This window comes from Fistularia commersonii, chromosome 17, assembly GCF_037954325.1.
Source record: "Fistularia commersonii isolate RoL2024-O1a breed Wild chromosome 17, RoL_Fcom_v1.0, whole genome shotgun sequence".
Taxonomy (NCBI): domain Eukaryota; kingdom Metazoa; phylum Chordata; class Actinopteri; order Syngnathiformes; family Fistulariidae; genus Fistularia; species Fistularia commersonii.
In genome coordinates, this window is record NC_141300.1 from 14,593,346 (window position 1) to 14,612,383 (window position 19,038).

A 19,038-nucleotide genomic window follows, 5' to 3' on the forward strand; every position below is an offset into this window, starting at 1 on the left:
ACACACAGCGTGTGAGTGGGAAACAGATGCCTCATAAAACTCTTTACACTCTGTTATAATAAGCTTAACTTGAACCGAAATGATAGGAGAATGTTTCTGGGAATGAGAGTCAATAGGCGACAGTGTTCCACTTGACACTGACCTGCTTGTGTTCACCGGGAATGATGTATTAATCATGAAAGAAAAACACAGAGAAATCGACTGAATGGCAAAATTAGTGTTTCCAAATGTTGCGAAAACGTTTTCAGGTTTCTCTGCCAGCAGCAGGTTTCACAGTGTGCAAAAAAAAAGAAAAAAAATCCTGACATCTGGGATGAATTAGGCTGCCTGTAAACAAAAAAAATATCTTCTAACAAGGGATTTTGCTTGCCAAAGTGTGACATCTTAGTTTACAGGAAATATTTCACGATAATATAAATTGGCCGTGTTGTTATCCCGGCTTCCATGTGATGCTTGTATAACATGAAAAGGAAAAGAGTGAATATTCAATAATCTACATGCAATCACGGGTCTTATCATTGTTTTTCAGTTCAGGTCAACTGGTTGGTGTCATTTCCTCAAATAATTTCTCCTGAAATAAATAAGTCAGGGATATTTCCACTTTGTGAAACATTTGTTTCATAAATATGATTACAGAGTCCTTGTTTTTCTCAAAGTATTAATTGCTTCAGATAGTTTCAAGATAAACTTCCGCTGCTTCTCAAACGACTCCCAGAGTTCAGTGGTTTCTCTGCGACAATAGAAGATCCATCAGACGGCAGACTATAGGACAAAAAGCCAGATCTTGAAGGATGACAGAAGGACACTGCAAGGCTTTATTTAAAATGCATGAGGACCCAGTGTCACATGACTTATGGGAGAATATGAGTCACATCTTGAGAAGTGTGTACCACTCAAATCGTACACATGTGCCCGTGTGTGCGTGCACACGTAAAAACACACACACACTAGTGTGTGGCTGCAATACACATTCATTCAGCGGGTATTATAACCATACCGGTGAACGCGATACATACTATGCAGACATAAAGTGTGACTAAAGTGTTCTTTGTAGAGCAGCCATAGCCATGTTAATGACCCTTGCATAGCATCAGATTACTTGTCCAGATGCAGCATGGAAACCAGGAATTCCACTCAGCAGGACCTGCCGGGATGAGTCACAGGAATGACGGGAATTCAGATTCAGTGATCCTACGGGTGCTGCCATTCCTTGTTACTTCGCTAGACACCTGAGTGACGTTAATAGCATAAAACCTGTCTGAAATGGCTGACTCAGCTTTTCTTCTTGAATGTCTCAGAATCAGCTCTTTCAGTCCCGGCATTTATTGCAACCCAGATAGCAAAAAATGTCAAATAATGTTAAGATAGCTAATGCACTGTGGAAAAAAAAGCAAAGGATTTTTACAGAATAGTGTGTGGGGACTTAGATCCCAGTGAGTCCACAGAAATCGTGAACTGTAACATGTTATGTTTGGGCAATTTGGTTTGTGTTTCATTTAGAAAAAAGAAAAGAGAAATATTTCATGGCATACAATGGTCCTACTTGGAACTAAACTAGTTCACTATTGGAATGTCTTTTTGACTAGATTTGTTTATCAAATAAGGCAAAATGTCACATCACCTTTGTTCAAATATCCAGTTTGTTCAACTTGAGCGCTCAACAAGTGGAGGAAAATGATGCCCGATAAAATGAACCATGCTGAATAAATATGAAAAGAGATAACCCTGCAAGAGGTTAGAGAAATGAAAAATAATATAAAAGGCCCCACTAGTTTTATAGGTTCTACTGTGTTTATAAGCTAAAAATAGTCTAAACTGAAATATTTAAAAGTAAAAAGCAAAATGACATCCAGTGGATCCTGCAGACTGTTGTTTCACAAGATTATTTTTTTCAGGTTTCATTTCCTGATTGCTGATGCTTTTTCCCACAAACATATGATTAAGAGCCAGGCTCATTCTTTGGATATTTTTGGATGCTTCCTTTCTAATTCAGCAGCAAAAAATTCACAGTATCATTCTGTTTCCTGGTATCATTATGTTGCTGTTACTCAAGTTATACAACACAGTCTTACGTCTGTATATGCATTTGCCTATTGCACAATAAAAAGCACACACGTAAACAAAACTGAGTTAGAATAAAAGGAAAGATCTGAATTCAGAGCCATCGCATAGACTGATGCCTATAATAAGTTTCCAGTTCTCTCACTGCCAAACGAGAAGATCAAGAAACAAACTGCAACCAACTGCACAAACCAAACACAAATCAATAACCAAATATGAGTACTTTAGGACTGGAAATGTATTGTGTGATGCCGTTTTGTGGTTTATTTAGCTGAAAAGGAGATGGAACTGTGTATGTATGCAAAGCTGGTTAATTTGTGATGACCCCTCTGTAGAATTGTATAGCCTATTTGCACTATGATGGTCATGGCACACACCAGCTTAGCATTATAAACCTATTTTTGCCCTACTTTCCATGATGTATCAAAAATCACACAGTAAAACTTTTGTCTCATTTCCAAGTCCTGAAAATGCAGATTTTGTTACTGTGGAGTTATATGTGCACTATGTACATTCTTTCTACATTCTTGTATTTTTAGACATTTGAACACTTATCTTGAAAGAGATTAGATACTAGCAAACATTAAGCGAAATATTAATTTCAAACACAGTCATAAGTCGCACTGAAGTTGTAAATTTTAAGGCTAAGAAGAAATTTGTCATGATTTTCTTCACAAACAGCAATTCTGTTTTTTTTTTTTTTTTTTACAAAAGACATTTACATGGCAAAGATTCACATCCACATAAAATAGAGGATAGAAAGACAATGTGATTCTTCTATTGATATTAATCACTTGAATGGACAGTGAAAGAAATGGTTATATTTTTTTCATCAGTGTTTAATAAAATTCTCAAAAACTGAAACAATGATAATGTTGCAAAGAAATCGGAGCAAAATTAACAGGGCCCCGAAATTATTGAATGAAGGGAATCTAGCAGCAAAATGCATTATTTTTGAAATTTTTTGGCTTAATTCTTTCAAGCACTTGTAGCCAATTTAAACCTTCATGACAACCCTGGTAAATGCATTGTGTATCAGCGGAGACATTTTGAATGTCATCTTTATACAGACCGGTGAACAGACCCATGCAGTTATCCAGCTTGGTTTGAGATCAATTCAAGGTTCGGTTTTCTCCATTTTTTGGACACCAGCTGTTAGTTCCTTGCAATATATTTTTGGTTCGTTGAGGACACATTTTTCTTTCCCAATGCAAACTTGGAGGTGAGCACAGTCATCTGAAATCATTAGAACAGCCAGATGCTTATTTGGTCAATATAGATTTCCAAAGATAGTGAATTCCCTGGAAACTCAACAGGCTGACAATGCTAAGATGAGCTGCTACTAGCAAACCAGAAATACTCTTATTTGTAGGTAGAAGTTGGACCAAATCAGGAAATCATCATAATGTTACGGATTTTGGAAGTAACACCCACATGCAGGCACAGGACTCAACACCAAGACAGTGTTTGTGACAGCAAGTTTACTCAGACCAATGGACAGGTACAGGCAGACCGGGTAGGGGGGCAGGTGGTCCACGTAGGGTCGGACGCAGGGTAGGAACAGCCAACTAGGCGGAAAGGGCTAGCGTACACCAACGAGGGAGAGGCCGGTTAGGAGTGGGTAGCATGCGTTGGCATACATCGACGAGAGAGGAAACCTGCGCAGGAGGAGGCAGAGGGATGTCGGGCCGGAAGAGGAAGCCAGATCGGGAGTGGGCGGCTACCTGGAAGGTGCGAGCACACACCGATGAGGAAGGTGGCGACCCGGCAAGGTGCACGGGTTTACACAACCAGGAGAAAGGTGCAAATGGGGAAGACCGAGGGAAATTGGCAAATGAGCCGGCAACCTGTGAGCCTCAAAGCTCTGGCTTTCAAACCCTCACAGATCGCCGGGAACCAGGACGTACGCTCCCAATCGTGCAACAGGTGTGCGCACACCAAGCGAGCCCCACCCCGACAGCACGCTCCCACCCCCTTGATGGACGGCTCCGGGTGTCCCAACCAAAAAAGAAAACCCAAATCCGGGCGGGGGGGAGCGGGAAGACAACTGGCAGGTGGGCCGCAAAGAAAAAATCCTCTCGGAAAATGAGCGGTGAGATGAAGAGTCCATTCCCCTGAGGATGGAAGTGTGTGGGGGAGAAGCGTTACCGGATGGTCGGGTCATCCTGTCATGGATTTTGGAGGTAGAACCCGCGATGTGGACACAGGACTCGCACCCAGTTCAACTGGTGCGAGTGGCTTCGAAACAGCCGGTTTACTAAGACCAGTGACCAGGTACATGCAGACCGGGTTGGGATATGCAGGGTAGGGGGGATGCAGGGCAGGAGCAAGCAATCCAGGTGTGTGTGTGTGTGTGTTGAGGGGGGGTTACAGGGCAGGAGCAAAGGCAGAAGGTGCTGGCGAACACCGTCCAAGGAGGAAACCCGGGCAGGAACGGGCAGCCCGGTCGGGAGCAGGCAGCTAGGCGGAAGGTGTTAGCATGCACCGATCAGGGAGGTGCTTGCCCGGCAGGATGCACGTGTTTACACCGCCAAGGGGAGTGGCGGCTCGGCGAGGTGCACAAGTTTCAAAGGGTGGGAAAGGGGAAGAGCGAGGGAAATTGGTGAATGACCCGGCTACCAGCGAGGCTTACAGCTTTTAAACCCATACACTGAGAGCCTGGCAACAGGACTAGCCCTGCGCTCACGGCAACCCGTGCAAGCGCACACGCCGCAAGTCCAACCCCCAACACACAGAGCCCAAAAACAGTATAAAAACATATTGTTTGCGATGATGTGGTGGTTGATGGTGTAAAAGCATTGGTGAGTTGAGATCATGCAAGTGCAGAGACATTAATCAATCAGGTGATTGATGTCGTGTCATAGCCTTATTTAGAATCACCTCATCAATATGGCAATATCTACAGTTTGACTCAAAATATCTGTATGTGCTGTCTGTCAAAAAAAAAAAAAAGGACTAGGAGAACAGGGGATATTTGGATAGGATTTGGAGTGGACCTTAAGCGCTTGTGGATTTAAAAAAAAAAAAAGTAATTTTAAGTAGCTTTAATTGTACCGTTCAGAGCTTTGGTGAAACTCCTGAGAGCAGCAAAATATTGACAAACTAAAAGGATTGAGTCAAAATCATTTCTCTCAGTCTTGTTATCAAACACGGCATCGTTTCCAGACTGTATCAAGCGAGAAGATAAGGCGTTTTATTCATCCACATACTCATTATCTACACCAGCTATTCTGCAGAGTGTGTCATGGAAGTCAGTCCCAGCTGATGATATGCGAAAGGTAGGTTTAATCTGAAGTATTTGCTTATCAATCACAGGATCACATATTAAGACATACAAGAATTCACATTCTCATTCAAAAGACAATTTACAACCTGGAGAACCTCGAGGAAACCGTAGCCGGCACGGGGAGAACATATACAACGGCTAACATGTCACACTAAAATGAGGAAAACAATATTTGGCCAGAAATTCTGTATTTTTTCATTGCAAAATGTGACACATTTAAATTCCAAAAGCACTGATACTCATGAATTCACAAGTTTATCCACACTGACTGTGCTGAAGCCTGTTTTTCTCTGAGTCAATGACCTGAGAGAGGAAAAATTACCTTGAATTCATGAGCTTATAACTATAATTGTGGAGACTCAGATTTGAGGTCCTCTCTTCCATTTTATGAATCGACTGAGAAATGGAAAGATCAACATTTGGAAGTTCTGCCGGATAATAATCTATTATACTGAGGTTCATCCTCATCATTAGCTGGATAAGTTTATCAAAGAAACTCCTGTTACAAATCACAGTTATTAGTTATTTTTCCATCAAAAACTCGAATAACTATCTTCTAGTAAGCAAATCTAGAGGCTGATCTGGAACGAGTTCGATGCCTGAAAGAGGATGACAGAATTTTTTTTGAGTCCAACACAGGAAAACAATAAATCTCCTGGTTGTTAAAACTTGCCAGGTCTTCGAAGAAATACATGAAGTCCAGCTGCGAAATTAAGATTTGACAACTGAGACTGAGAACCTACACAGATGCAATAAGCCAATTATACAACAGTGGAAAGGGTGGCGTCCTGAGTTCTGAGGAACCTATTTGTAAATGATAAACAAACATTAGCAACTTAAACTGTCATTGTTTTCCCAACATTTAACTGTTAGGAAGTCACCTTAAATTTGAATGACTGTCCATCGGCAAAGAACTATGTGTTTGAATTATTTCAAGACAAAATTAACAATATATATATATTTGTTATTGAAAACAAACGAAAAAAGGCTAGAATAACTCGGATGAAACATCATACAAAGTTTTCCATAATAGTATGAAAGAAAATGTTGAACAATTCCAATTAAAAGCATTTGAATGAAATCTCCATGGGAGTGTTTTACTGGAAGCTAACTCACTTTGTAGAAACTGTAAAACATTTGGTGAACGGTTGTTTTTGTTTGGCTTTTATTCTGTTTTTCAAACCGTCTAAAGAATGTATTGGCACAGAAAATGCTGACAATTACCGAATAAGCTAAATTTGGTTTATGGAGTTGGACATGTGCGCACAAGAAGTCTCCGTTCATTTTCTTAACACATCATCTGGTCATCATTTCCCCTGGTGTTTGAACTGGGTAACATAAATTGAAGAAATCATCAGGTTTGGTGTTCAGTCAGCAAAGACATTGCAATACAAATCACAGCCAACATCATAAATGCATAAGCGTGGCTCAACGGAGGAGCGACAACCCTTTAGCGATACTGCCCCCAGCTGGATAAATCACCACATACTCCAGAATCATGCCAGATGAATTAAGAGTATTAGTTGTCACTTTTAATTCTGGATATGCTAGAATGTTTAGGTCATTGGTAACATTAACTCTTGAAAAGAAAAAAAAAAAAAAAAAAAAAAAAAAAAGGGGGAAAATATCAGATGAATTGCCGGTTTGATAATCGCTTGTTTTTTGGATAATAGTCGCAAGCATTTGGACTTGTATAGATTTGACGTGACTTTTCATTTTAATTTGGAGTGATATGATTTTAGTGGATTCTGGGTTTGGGATTGCGCTGCAGATTTATGGTAGCTAATCTAGGAAGAGGTACTTTCATCGTTCCTGGATGAAAGGATCCCTTGCAGATGCTTTTTGGGGTAAGGGCTTCCTGGATTGTCATATGACAGCAAGCCCAGACCGCAAAAAGACCCGTAAAGAACAACACCTCTTAGTGGAAGTCGTCAACAGCCGATCCGGCATCTGAAACAAACAGTCAAAACGTTATCAAATGAAATGCAATTTTGGTCATGATTTAAGTCATATTTTGCAATTCTATTTTAGAAGTCCTCTTGCAGCCCCTCATCTAGAGGAAGATATCAAACAGAAAGGTGGCAAACATTACTATTGTTCTTTTTAGCATTTGTAGTCTGGCTGAATTTCACTATAATGCATAAAATATATGTTGTTTTTCCACCTTCCCAAAGTGTTATGTATTCGCAAGGAGATTTTGCCTGTCATGTATTTAATGGTACCCATGTTCTTTATGATAACGTTCAACAGTATTGTAATAAGAAAAGGTTATGATAAATATTAACATTAATTGCTTTGTTTATGTCTACTAGATATCAAACTTGAGCCTATGTATTTTTTTTAATTGAAAAAATGGAAATTATATCCCTTTCATTTCACAATACATTTTCTTAAACACAGATTTTAAAGCATCGCAACACATGTAATTCACATGTATGCGCACATTTAAAATTTTGAGTTGCGTTGTTTTGAGTTTTAGCAGAGCCTGGTGATATTCTGCCCATTTGAGGATATCAAAATCTGATTATAATCCTGATTTGTGAGCTGTGTCAGTGGCTCTGACGTTATTTATCATTTGTCCAAATATACAGAATAACCTGAATGTCATCTTTCATCTGCTCATCGATACACAGCCCGCTAAAAATTCCAATCATCAGGACTCTTAACCTGAATAGTCGCTCTGAATAATCAAGCAGAATTTTCTTAATGAAATAAAACACGGTGCTTTAGTTGCTATGTCATATAAATAGCCAATTGTCACCCAATAGCCAGAAAGGTTTTCGTTAATTCATTATCCCTGGATTTCTGCAAACTTCAAAAATTTTGTAGAATAAGCAACAAAAGACTTTTTAATTGATATGTTTTATCCGGTGAATTAATTGAATTCTGTGAAACTTCAGGACGTGTTTAACCTACTTAAATATACAGTTTGGCGGAACCCTCCGATAAAAGAAATGAATAATATAATCTTGATAAATAAGTTAGTGGAAGGGGAACATTACTAAAGTTTTAGAGAACGACCAAATGACGTATTATAGGTCGGGCTCAGGCAGACATCGAAAATCAAGGTTTTAGACAGTTGAACGTCGGCTGTTCATATTCGACATCAAGGCTTCACGCTGGACCTTAAATGTGGATACGTATTTACCTTACAACAGACATTTAGATAACAACGGGTGCAATAACATAAATGCAGCAAATAAAAAAAAAAAATGCATAACATGATTATAATATGCGTGATGCTGTCATCCAAATTCTGCAAATGAAAACAGTGAGCACAAAGGCCAAATACGTGTGAATGTCTGAAAGACGCTTGATGCAAACAATGGTCCTGCAGCCGGTGCAGACACAACCCTCGGGATGAGCTTCATGTGAGCTGTCCGTGGTGCTGAAAGCCTCACAGCAGCCCTGCCGGTAAACGCCCTAAAATCCCCACCCCACCCCACCTTCTCTCACGACACTGTGCACGTGTGTGCGCGTACGAGTGTACACGTTTGAGCGTGTGTGTGTGTGTGTGTGTGTGTATTGTGAGTGTGAGCGTCTGCTTTCCAGTTTGACTGAACGTGTCCGACTGTGGCTACGATGTATTTAAGTAGGGATATAATCTCCTGCTCTGCATGCAATATGCATTTCTCCAGTTTTTTTTTTTTTTTTTTTCCTTGTAGCAAGGGGTTGCACGGTCAATTCGTCTGGGCCATTCCACACACCAACCCCTTTGCAACTCACTATTTCCCATCGAAAAATAAAAATAAAAAAAATGCTCGAAACGATGCATTTGCGGTGACTTGGTATCATCGGCGAGCAGCTGAAAATCACTCCGAACTTCCACTGTGCGGAGATGGCAGCCGAATACAAAGTTTTGGGAAACGACGAAATCTACACGCATCACCGACGTCTGGCCGTGCGCGTCGGCAGGTCGCCGAGCTGCGAGCAGTCATGACGCGCGTCTTAAGCACCGGCTCCGAAAAGAAAAGGCGTATTTTAAAAAGCCAATATCATCTAAAAGGTGGATAAAATCGTATTAAAAAGCATGCGTAAATGGCACAAAAAAGCGGGGTTATTCAATGAGGTGTGAGATGAATGAATGGAGTGCTCGTTACCTGTGTGCGTCTTAGATGCGAGCGCTTGGAATTGGTCGGTATTGTCTTATGCCCTTGGAGAAGAAAAAAGGAAGATACAGAAAATGCAAATAAAAGAACAAGCTATAAACAACACCCCACGAATAACTGAGAGAGAGAGCAAGAAGTATTTGCGTAACGATGGCAAAACAACAGTGAACGTACACATGAAGAGCAAACAGCCGGAGCTGTGTAGCGACATCAAATCGAATCAGGACACAGAAATCTTGTCGAAAAATCTTATTCCACGAGATTAGTCACTGGCAGCTATCACTCCACAGATGCACCGTGGATGTGGAAAAAAAAAAAAAAAAAAAAAAAAAAAAGCATCCATATATACACACCTCCCTTACTATCGCTGATGCTCGAACGGTTGAGGCGACGTGATGCCACAGTGATCATTTCACTTCTGCATTTTGTTCACCTCTATTTACGATGCTTTTTTTTCTCTCTCTCTCTCTCAAAGAAGGGATATACACTTCCATTTTGTACTCGTTTCCATCCTTTCTGAAGGAAATACTGCAAAACCCCCAAATGGAAGCCACTCAATTCCTCCAGTCTGCGATTGACCCGCATTGACGTCATTGCGTCATTAGGTCTCCCCTGGAAACACGGGGCTCCCAAAAATAGCAACACATTAATTCAGCTTGCGCTGGGGTTGGCTTGGCGGGGTGACTATTTGTATCAATCCATAACCCCTCCTCTGATTCGAAGCAATAATACAGTTACTCTCTCTCGTTCTCTCTCTCTCAAGGACGCGCTGATCACGACTCATGGCTATTTTTGGAAAGAGAGATGGAGAGAGAGAGAGAGAGAGAGAGGAAGACAAAGACAGAGAGATAGATAGAAAGATAAATAGATAGAGATGGAGGTAGAGAGAGGTGGGTGGGATGAGAGAAGAGAGCACCTCTGCCCTCATCTGTGTTTGCTGGCTGGGAAACAGAAACAGTGCCATGGGGATAAAAATAGCCAGAGAGCGGTCAGCCAGTCCAGCCAGCTGTTGGGTGTGTGACAAGAGGCAAGAGCCTAAACCGAGTTAAGAGCCAGCACAAGTACATCTACGGGTCCGGTATCCGGAGGAGGCGTCCGATCGTTCGTACATTTTCACACAAAGAAAACTCCGGAAATTGACGCATTCATTTATTTCTTGTGAGAGAGTCGGAAGGTTTCACGTGAAAAGGTCAAGATGGGTCATGTTAACCGCCCGCTCTTTTTGTCTCTCTAAAATCTAAAATATCTCCGCAAACATAAGTGAGGGTTCACAAAAAGCATTATTCAGATGCAGGGATGAAGAATTTCTTTAATTTTTTAAATGTTTTTACAATTATTGTATGGCATGTCTTTCCAAGGAAAGGGCAAATTACATTCAATTTTGACATTCGTATTATCATTAGAATTTTAGAATATATATTCTACACATACACTATATATATCTATATTGATCCGTTTTCAACTAACTTTCACCTTCTTATAGTTCTTTGATATGTGATCATACGCTGCTTCTAAATGTCAAACAAAACCTTTTCTTTTTCTTGCTCTTTTATTGTCAATCTTGAATTATTATGCCACACTTTTCAGAACAGGCCCACACTAGAGGGATGGCGTGAGAGCTGTTGTGGCATCAAGCTTAAACTTAAACTACTGATGCCATCTACTGGCAATTTGAAAGACCTGCATGTATATTAAAAAAAAAAAAAAAAAAAGAAAGAGTACCTCAGTTGCATCATCCTTTGTGGCACAGGTAAAAACCTTTGCAACAAGTTAACCAGGTTATCAGACCTGGATCTGGGTCATGGTTGCTATTTCAGTGCAAAATTTCAACTAGTTCAACCTTATTTTCCCCTATGTCATTGCTCTCCTCAGAAAACGGAAATATGACAGTCAGTCTTTTATCAGCTATAAACATGTTATGATTCGATGAGGGGAATTTTAGTGACGGATAACGATTGGCATAAAATGTTTAAGTTGGATTTGACTGAACCAACGGGCTCTAAATATACTGTAACGGTCTTCTTTAACAGCAGGTGGCAGGAGGGAACATTTTCTTGGGTCCAAACCTGTTGCCGAGCCTGAAACACAAAGTGCAGCAAATGCTGGGCTTTACTTCAAGACTTGGAAAAGATTTTGAAAAGACTGGTGTAAAACTAGCATCTCACGCCAGCTCACGCCAGATCCACGGTCTTTACCGTCAGTCCACGCTGAGTGGAATTCACAACGAAAGAAAGCTTTGCTCACTATTCTAGCGTTTGTATTTGTACGTACCTGTGAGAGTCCTAATCCTGGGATCCGGCACAATGATTACATTTTGAAATCATTTCAAGTCTGTGTATCTTTTCCATTTTCCAACTCATTTCTCACAAATGTTTGTCTCTTATTATCTCAACTTCGGGGACGGCTCATAAGGCCCGCAGTAGTCATTTTGTTTATTACGGTTCTCATTGAAACTAAAGTCGCTTTTCTTAGTGATCAATTTCGGAGGCTTGCAGCGCGCTTTTCATTGCAACATTTTGCACCCATATGGTTCAAATATAACACAGTGGGGTACCTTGGGAGACATCAGTGAAATTGCCTTGGGAGAAAATAACAGCAGCAATATCTATTCCCAGCCACAGAAATTAAGAGCAGATGCTGGCATCCATTACATCTACTGACAGTAAGCAGTTAAGCTCAGCCTGCTGTAAATCACTGCCACTGCATACATATGTTCTGCCCTGGCTTTATGTGTGGTTTTATCCCTACATATTTCTGATTTATCAGCTGCTCCTTCTTTGGCAAGGAATAATAGTGCCACCGCTTCACCTGGTGGAGTGATTTTGCACTAAAAGACTTATTGATTTATTCACCAGCGCATGCTATTCTTTGTACAGTGTGGGAGGCTTCTGATGTTCGTCCTGCGGTGAAAGGGTGTGTGCCGGTGTGTGTGTCTTAATCAGCTTTATGAATGCACTGCAGGCAGACAGCGCCTGGCTCATTTTCAATTAGCTGTGGAGTTACACTAACCAAGATATTAGGGGAGTAATGCCGTCGTGCGTGCCGATAGTCTGGGAAAGCTGGAATCTGCTTTGTCGGCGTTGTATTCACAAGCAACGATACGGAGCGGTCCAAAAACACAGTTCTACTTCTTGGCCTGAAACAACATCTCCATATATATGTTCAGTTTGGGACACATTAGTCATGCAGTCAAAGTCATTTCTTGCTGAAATCAGTTGCATTTGGGAGCAAATGCTTTGCTCGCAACAAGGCTCCCTGCAGGCAAAGTTACACGAGAAAGAAAAATCGAATCGCCGCAGTACGCCGTACTTTATGTGGGAGACAGGCCAAGTGTGTTCGCTTGAAAAGCCGAATACATACATTCAATCCAAACCAGAGAGGCCCTGCAGTCTGACCTACCCGAATAATGACGAATGACTTCCAATGATGACAAAAACTGGTGATCGTTCAAAAGCAGCATGAGACTGAGATGTTATTGGTGCTTGTTTAGTATGCCATGAAGTGAACACAGATTTTTTGATATAATTCTCTTCTTACTATATTTCATAACCCCGCATTCACTTTATATCATTTGTATGTATTTAATACTTAAATCACCAAACTACGGCCCGGGGGCCGGATGCGGCCCGCCTCCACATTTTGCCCGGCCCCTGAACAATACCAGAGATGCAAATAATAATACAAATATAATCATAATGACATCTACTGGGATAAAATCCGTTCTACAACCATACTGGTAGTGAAATGTGCCGTGTTGGTATCAGTTGGGTTTCATAGCCTGCTTGCTTTCTGGTTTTCATCGTGAATTTGATATAAGAGAGCTGCAAACAGTTGTGTCTACGAGAAAGTTAATGTTCCTTGCTCTTTTTTTCTGTGAAGAACTTGAAAAGGGTTACTTGGTTATTATTTTATGTCATAAATTGTGTTATTTATTTCATTAATAATGTGATTATTTATTTTCTGATTTGTTTTTTCCTGTCAAGATCCCAGAAAGGGTTTATTTTTGGTTATCTGTGGCTTTCTGTAAAACAATAAATGTTTACATTTAGACACCTCTGCGATCGTCACTTTTTGTTACAAACTGGCCCGGCCCCCCGTCAGAGAAGGGAAAAGTCATTCGGCCTTCGCAAGAAAAAGTTTGGGGACCCCTGACTCAAATCATTTTAATTATCAAAGTACAAATACTGTAATAATGTAGTGAATATGTGTATGCTTTCTCGTATCACATATCATACCTATGTGTATGTTTTTTTTTATGACAGGATGGCACTGAGCCCTATAAAGAGCGCCCGTGGCCAAGTTAGACAGAGTGTCTGACACACTCATGTTGCATAATAAACACAGACTGGACGAAATGCTAAAACTCGCACTCTCTAAATCCCAAGAAGACAGCAGTTGCGCATTTGCATGTGATATTGTTTTTTTTTCCACAGTCGCTTGTAATGATTTGTGTCAGAGTAATGCTGGCCCAAAAACCGCTTCTCCAAGCCTGGAAACTCTGGCCTTTTGCAATCTTTCGTTCCTTTAACTTAAAATGGCTATTTGAATGGAATTTGACCTCATTAGTTGGGCTGATTGGGAAGTGCAGCTGCATTGGCTAGTTAACTTCATGTTGCAAGCAGTTTGAACACGAAGGACATTTAAATGTGTGTTTGGGAAATGGAGTCCCTCATTCCCAAAGATAAAACGGAGGTAACCATTTATATATGTTTTTGCTGGTGGTACAAAGCGGTTCGAACAAAGACGTTACAAGTCGGGTCGTATGCCGCACTTTGTTCAATATGAATTCCTGTCAAAATGTAAAAAATATATCTATCTATAACCGTCCAATTTAAAAGAATGTAATATAATAGAAATGTTTTCGTTTTGAGCAACTATTTGCAGTGACTGCTGAAGTGTTCAGCGCAAATACATCATTCCCAAGTTCATAATGAGTAAGAGCTTTTGTGAACATTAGTTTAATTGGACCTTTTTGTTCAGTGTTGGAAGGAATTAATTCATAGAACGACAACGCGCCTTTATTAATAAGAAGACTGTCCGCATTTCCATAATCCCTCTTGCTGCGATTTCGACTACATTAACATTGTTTTGGAAGTTGTATCATATCCTTTATGACTTGTTGTAGCAATAGTTTTTGTAAATGTATGTTATTTATCCAAGACTCAGTTTTGCCTCAAAGTATTTCAATTTGTATCAGCAACTACTTGTTTTCAGTTTACCTATTTGGACTTTCCGCATCTGTGTTTCAAATCTAAATATTGAGTAAATACTGAATTTCTGTTGTTTCTGTATGCAGTATGTTGCGTATGATGATTAGTAGACTTTAGGTAATTTCACTTTGATTAAGGGACATTTTTACAATCAAGGAAGACACAACTTGAATTGGGTTAAAGTCGGAAAAGAAGCAAAGAGAACAACAAAAATTCAACTTTAGCCAGCACATCTGGAGAACAGTAATGAAAGTTCTACGACCTGTTTCATAAAGGTATATGTCTATTCAAAAAGGTTTCAAAAAAGTAGATTTAAAAGATAGCCCCCCAAAGAACAAAAAAAAAAAATGACTTCATTAAATACAAACGAAAGTAGAACCCTTGGTAACATTTCATGCCTCAATTAAAGCTTCTGCCAGACTTTTAAAGTAAAGGTAGCAAAATGGAATTCCTGTCATCCAGGAATCTTTTTTAAAAGATTTCTGTTTTATCAAGAAAACATTAAGGATGAATAAAGGATATTCCAAAATATTCTCAAATTCAGTCAAAATCAAGCTCGAAAGGATTAGAATATTGGAGTCATTTTCTTGTTTTTGTTCATTAGCTATTGATTAAAAAAAATGGTAAAACCTCAAGTAACATTGGTCTCTTTCAGGGCTTGGCAGTTGACTAAAAATATATAAAAAAGGAACAATAATCATATTCAGTCTCGTTTCTCCAACCTTGTTGAACTAAACTTTGTGGGGATTAACAGCAAAATAAGTCAAATATTATCCAAATAGTCTCCAACCCAATTAGCTTTCAGCTTGTACCCGTGAATGAAAGCCATATTTGCAGTTCAGACCGAGCTTGACTTCATGAACGACCCAATTCATCAAGTTAAGCTTGACTAACAAGTTTTTTTTATCATAAAAAAATCAAGGGTAAGTGGAGTACTTTTTTAAAATTTCTTTCCCTGAACCTGTTTTTTGAACATAATTTTGTGAAATCACTTCCAGTTGGCCTCTAGAAACAGGTTCGAGCCACTTGCATAGTGAGATACATTATTTCTTGTAAATATATGTAAATCTTGACATTATCAGTATTATGCTGACATGCTACTGATTGTTTACTTTCACATCTCTGATCAATATGAGTGTGAGTTTCATGTTTGATGTTAAATAAGTTACCTGTTTAGGAAAATAATTATCATGCAATCTATTGTCTTTGGTAGGATGCGGAGTGTTAATAGGGCAACTGCAGGAATAACCAAGCAGGATGGTAAATTTATGAAATTGTTACAGGCAAGGGTTGTCTTCTGTGTCTGGCTTTGACCTAAATTATCTTTACTGCCTACGTGCTGATATATGATATCATATATAACCACATATAAACACCCAGCGCTCCACTGTTTAACAAATATTGATAAAGTTGCATCATTCAGAGTAAAAGGGATGAAGCTCTTTGTAAAGTAGTTGATGGAATGATTTTATTTTCTGTCTTCAAGTGTGACGGATGATGAAATGCTGGCCTAAAAACAAAAGGGAACAAACAAAGAAGAAGAGCTAACTGCTGAAAAACCCAAAGGAAGGGGAAAAGAGATTGATATTCTATCAACAGCGTATGTTTGTTTGTTTTACTGGAAATCTCTTGAGAATATGCCTGCTTACAAGATATTAATAGAAAGAAAATTTAGTGGGAGAAACCTTGTTTCTTTAAAATATCCATCAGTATTTGCTCTTTGAAACCATGTTTGTGTGTGTTGTTCATACAGAGATTAAAAAAATTATAACAAAATTGTACAGAACCTATAGAAACAAAACCGCTCTGTTATAGGGATTTTTTTTTTTAATCCTTGCTATCGTTTTCTTTCTTCCCAGATGTGTTATTTTCATAGCGTTTTTCAAACGGTCAATGGTCTATATTTAAAGTACATAGTGCTTTCAGAGGAAACGTGAATAGAACCAGCAACCTAGTGATTGACAGGGGCGCCAACCGAGCCACAGCTGCTCCTGAAAACCTGTTTAAAGCAAACTCCAGAGCGGATTGTAAACCGTATTCATCCTAGATTGCATATATCTCCATTAAATATTTGTAATGCATTCCAAAAGTCTTTCCCTCGAGACTCAATTTTGCAAGAGAAACAGTGAAAGATCATGAAAGGATGTCACAATGTTTGAATATTGAGTTAAATAGTCACATTAAATTATTTGGTTTATCGCCAGTTATTGCATATGGTGAAGATGAAATTGTTTTTTTGGAGAAACAGATGATGCAAAAACTGATTTGTTCACCCTGCTCACCCCGTTCCTCTGTGTGAATCATTAATCAGGTTCCAACAATTGCAGCAAAGAGGGCTTTATATTAAATTTGATTATAAGTGAGGTAAAAACTGGCTTTGCAAATGTTTTCAACGGAGAGGGGTTTGACTATAAAACTGACTCCTATACAAATACACACACACACACACGCACACAAAATGATACAGTCATCACCTGGCTATAAGTGCCAGCTGAGAAAATTTCAGTGTGATTCCCTTACTCTCTCCAGCCTTTCAGCAGGGAATCTGAAGAATTTGTCTGCGTTTGTGTGTTTTTGCCCACTTGGATGATTTAGCATTTGCTCATGCACGTCCCACATAACTGTTGAAGCAGCTGGAGCCCCACCACTGTTATCAGATCTCCTGTGGGACTTAGCAGGAAGGACTGCTTGTGTAAGATTCTTTCTACACGTGTTAGGTGTGATGGATGTGACTCTGCTTTCAGTAGCAACCTTTGTCCTGTGTGAGGCAGCAAAGATACAGCCCTCCAGTGCTCCTTAATAGCAAGCTGATGACGGCCAATGCAGTGGCACTGACAGACACTGAAGCACAAAACATATGTGCACAAGCTGAGATGTGCATTGGGACAAGAATACTGGACATGGGCTTAGAATCGGTCTCACTAGATCACTGACTAGTCAGGTCTTATTCCAAATTGACATTGATGACATGGTGTGTGTGTATGTGTGTGTGTGTGTGTGTGTGTGTGTGTTTGTGCACAAGGATGAGGACCGGGTGATGACAAACTGGGAATTGTTATAAATCTTTTTCTTTTATGAAAAAAAAAATCATCCCACACCAACAGACAAAGGCTGTTTTTGACACATTTGTTTGACAGCAAGGGCAGATGTGTGTGGTTGATTGATGGTAATATTTGTCTTGAGGAATTGGAAACAGGATTAGGAATGCACTGAGGCACGACAGAGTGGGCCAGGAACAATGGTTAAAGGATAAATATGATTCTGTCCTTGAGGTGAAGAGAAAGAGAAAGAGCAAGACGATGGAGCCGTTCTGTGAGAGCGTTCAAAAACTCACCCGTTCCTGAAGAACTTATCGCGGATTGATTGACTGCATTTCATTTTACATCCATCCTCTTCAAGCATACGGCCGCGATTAGTGGCAGGCCAGCATTACTGCTCCTTGACCTGACAGGTGGTGCATAATGATGTGTTTTGGTTCCCGCCCCCCTGCATACACTTGTATGTACACAAATCGAGGGCACGTTATCGGGAACACCTGCAGAGCCTTGACAGCTGACACTAAAATGCAAAATATTCAACGGTAATCTGGATATGGTAGATATATGGCATACTAATTAAGTAAAAACCGAAGCACTGAATGTTTTACCAGTAAAACTCATTGGTTTGCGAGCTGAGTATTCTCATACATAGATTCATGAAGCAACAAGGGCTGCTGAAATTTCGCTGGAAAGAAACGGGTCGTCCTATCATAGATTTTGCTATTTATTCATGTATTTACTCATTTGATTTTTTAATTTATTTTTCTACTCGTGCCCCCACACTACTCATGACGCTTGGACATGGACATTGTATTAATGCCGTAAAAAGGGACTTGGTCAGAGGATGGAGGCTGAATCCAATGCCGTACATGGTGTGAAAGCCAGTGTGTACATTTACATCCTTGTGTGTGTCTCACAGCACAGCTCAATAATGAGTGGCTGATTAATGACTACAGTGCTCAGAGGGCATCTCATTACTCTCATTACTAAAGGGACTCGACCCAGCCCACACACACACACACACACACACACACACGCACGCACCCACACACACACACTATTCGCACATAAGGTATTATGTATATTTAATATGCATTTCATTATGGATATTAACTTTGGCAATACTTATCCAACAGGTTTTTTGACACCAGACAATTTCACTTAGCAAAACTAATGATGTTACAAAATCAATAATACAAAGCTCTGTTCTACATTGCAAAATAGAAGTCAGCCATCATCAAGGTTGAAGTGTTTTGTGCTCAGAGATACAAGTATCAGAGTACATCAGTGGGCAGAACCTGATTGCATTTGGTATTATGAGCTGCATCACATTT

General features: G+C 39.8%; 1 long non-coding RNA gene across 1 annotated transcript; it reads right to left on the reverse strand.

Annotated features, from left to right (window-relative positions):
• Positions 1–792: 792 nt before the first annotated feature.
• LOC147225313 (uncharacterized) lies at positions 793–9,908 on the reverse strand. The gene is made up of 3 exons (XR_015107419.1): positions 9,810–9,908; positions 9,448–9,500; positions 793–7,297 (listed from the first exon to the last, which is right to left on the reverse strand). It is a non-coding gene; the product is annotated as an uncharacterized LOC147225313 (long non-coding RNA).
• Positions 9,909–19,038: the final 9,130 nt, after the last annotated feature.